Below are 3,776 nucleotides of genomic sequence, written 5' to 3'. Positions count from 1 at the left end.
GGGGGGTGGGGGGGTGGGGGGGGCGGCTTAGAAGTACTAATATGATTGTTTCTCTTTTTGTATATAATACAAATTTAGTCTGCATGTTTGATGTGTTGAGCAAATGCACGATTTTGATGTGTTCATGTCTTCATGCTTCTATGAGATGAGTTGCGTTGGTCTTATTATACTCTCAGTATATTTTGCTTGGCAAGAGTCCTCATAATGGAGGCATGTATGATGCAAGAAAGTACAAACAAGGAGTGGAAACGAAGCAAGAAAAGCATTGTCATAGCTCCTTATACTTTCTACTTTCTGAGTCAAGAGTTGAATTTCTAAAATATTGGTGATATTGGAAGGATGCGGTATCTTGCCAAAATCCGAAATATCGTGTCACCATATCGATAGGAAGCCAGGGTATGAACCTCTCTTTCCATCGATACTTAATGGCAATAAATACAATAGAAAGTTTTAATACTTTCTAAAATATATTTATATTACTAGAGCTCTAAATTCTAATACTTAATCATATAATCTAATGACAATTTCAATACTTAATCATATACAATCTTATTCATATAATTTCAAATTAAGTAATTAGCATTGGAATCAATAATGTTAGATCATATATGATCAAGTATTATCATCAGATACTATTAGGAGTATACAAGTGGTTGTGGTTGCGATTGTTGTTCCCTCCTAACTATAACTGCAACTGATCTAGGCGGTTGTTTATATTTAAATAACCACTAGGCTAGTTAGCACGTAACCGCCGTTGGCAATTATGCGGTTATTGAAGCCCGGTTATTAATCGGTAATCATTTTTCATAAAAGTCCAAAATACATTTTTGTTAGCCATAAATTGTTGCACTATTTAAGCCCACCATTTCCAAAGGCAACTGCAACATCACTCTTGGCTTGCTGCAAATTGAATCGGACTCAATTTAGTACAAATTTCACAGACGCCTGCAAATAAATTTCTTTATAAAAAATGTAGGTGTGCTGTTTAGTTTCAGTAACCGATGGGAACAAAAATGAAATATAAGTTAATAATCGGTTACAAAAATGAAATACAAGTTAACTAAATAAGCTGCGTAACACAAAATATCATAGAAAATGGAGTTCTGAAATAGATTAATTAAATTTATAAAAAAATGTCATAAGCTAAAGCATGTAAGCAAAGAATCACAAATTCACTATACAAGATTGATGCTGTAGAAAATCAGGCATGAGATTTTAAGATTATTTCTTGAATAAGATCAGCCCATGAATAGAAAGAATCGTACGAAATATTTGAAGATTATTTTTAAAATAATATATTTTACTTTATGTACAAATATTTTGCTTTGTCTCAAAGTTTACAGTGTAAACTTAGAAGAATATTAGGGTAAAAAGCCTTAAGCACTTGATGCTTAGGGTTTGATATTGAATTGCATAGGCTGCCGTGTATATGGCATTCTACAATTACAGAAATTTGTTCTATAATTACATGGGGTAAATATAGTAAGTAGTATTCTGTCCTAAAGGCAATATAGTCGTTGGTGTGTGTTGAGAGGAATATGAGATATGCTAGCCGTTGTAGGTTTGATATGATGCGGATATTCTGTTGTCTAATTTAGGAAGTCTTCCTTGAATCATGGCTGACGGCTCTAGGGTTTGTCTGCTATCACCAAGTGAGGTTGAGGCTGTAGTGTAGGGTTTGGCGGCTTCTGAGTAGGATCCAGGTGTGTTGTGTGAGTTGACTATCTTATCCTTAACACCCCCCCCCCCCCCCCCCCCCCCCCACAAACTTATAGGAGGGATAACCGGAAGTTTGTCACGGAGGAGGCAGAAGCGGTCGGCGGTGAGGCCTTTGGTGAAGAGGTCTGCAACTTGATCAAGTGTGGAAAGGTTGCGAAGCTGGATATCCTTGTTGAGAACTTTTTCCCAGATGAAGTGAACGTCCACCTCGATGTGTTTTGTGTGGGCATGTGATACGGAATTGATTGCTAGTGCTAGGGCCCCAGAATTATCACACCAAATAGTTGGTGGAGAAAGTAAGGAGAACTTTAATTCATGGAAGAGCATGCAAAGCCAGTAGAGGTTAGCTATAGCGAGAGAGATGGCGCGATACTCGGCTTCGGTGTTTGATCGAGAGACGACGTGCTGCTTCTTGGCAGATCGGGAAATGAGGTTGGGGCCGAAGAAGATGCCGTACCAAGTGGTGGAGAGGCGATCGTCGAGGTTGCCGACCCAATCCGAGTCACAGTAGCCTGTGAGAGTGAAGGAGCCTTTGGTATAATGAAGGCCGGAGTCAATGGTTTCTTTCAAGTACTAAAGGACCCTTTGGCGGTTGTCCAGTGAACTGAAGTAGGCTGGTGCATGTGCTGGCAAAGTCGATTGATAGAGTATGCGATGTCTGGGCGAGTATGGGTGCCGCACTGGAGGGCACCGACAATGTGGTAATACTTTGTTGGATTGGGCAGTGCGTCACCATCAAACCTAGAATTGGAGCCAGTAATGCAGGGAGTTCAGTATGGCTTGGAGTCCGCCATTCCAACACGGTTGAGGAGGTCCTGAATGTATTTGGATTGCCAGAGATGGAGGCCAGTGGAGTCCGAAGGGTTTGGATGCCGAGGAAGTAGGAGAGGGGGCCGAGATCCTTCATGGCAAAGTCAGCTTGAAGTTTGGCAATGAGGGACTGCATGGTTGCCACATTGTTACCTATGACAATGATATTATCGACATAGACTAAGAGGAAAATGTGAGAACCTTTAGTATGATAAACAAATAATAAAGGATCAACTTGAGAGCTAGAAAAGCCAAGTTCAAGTAAAGAGTGAGAGAGAGTAGGGTGAACCAAGCCCGAGGAGCTTGTTTTAACCCATAAAACGCCTTGTGCAATTTGCACACATAGGTAGGGAAGTGACGGTCCACGAAACCTTGTGGTTGTTCGATGTAGACGTCTTCATCAAGGAAACTGTGAAGAAATGCATTGGAGATGTCTAATTGTTTGATGCTCCAGTTAAAGTGAACGGCCAGAGCTAGAAGTTACTGGATTGTAGCTGGTTTAATGACAGGAGAAGTCAATTCATGAGAAGTCTTCAAATTGCACAGAAGAATGAAAAGTTTGCTTCCCAAGCCAATTAAGGGCGAAAGCGTGTCATCTTTGAACCAGGAGATTGGGTTTGGGTTCACATGTGTAACGAAAGATTCCCAGCCCATAGAAGAACTAAATTGCATCCTTGAGCTGATGGACCTTTCCAAATCCTTGAGAAAATTAATAATAATGCTTATAAAGTGGATCTTCCCAGTGAATATAATGTCTCTGCTACTTTCAATGTTTCTGATCTTTCTCCCTATGATGCAGGTGATGATTCGAGGTCGAATCCTTTTGAGGGAGGGGGAATGATGGGCCCCATGGTAGACTGAATCTTAAAGATCCCTTGCAAGTTCCAGATGGGCCAATCACAAGGTCAAGAGCGAAGAAGATCAATGAAGCAATGCAAGGATTGGTGCAATCCACTTGGGCTGAGTTTACAAATTTATCGAGCAAGACCCCAACATTCAAGATGGGCTTGAAAGAAGAAGAACCAACTTTAATCCATGTGATACAAGCGACAGATGGGGGCGGCATAGCCTAGTGGTTTATTGTAAACTCTTTATTTCACTAAGTATAGGCGTGTGTGCCTATTTTTATGTTTCTATGGTTGTAGGCTTTTGGGCCTATTTATTTCATTAAGTGGACTTCTTTTATGAGCTATAAAAGTGTAGTTTAGGATGTTTTGGGTTTGAAGATGTTCAACTTATGTCTTTTA

The sequence above is a fragment of the Alnus glutinosa genome, chromosome 14 (genome assembly GCF_958979055.1).
Source record: "Alnus glutinosa chromosome 14, dhAlnGlut1.1, whole genome shotgun sequence".
Taxonomy (NCBI): Eukaryota; Viridiplantae; Streptophyta; class Magnoliopsida; order Fagales; family Betulaceae; genus Alnus; species Alnus glutinosa.
This window is presented reverse-complemented; position numbering follows the sequence as displayed.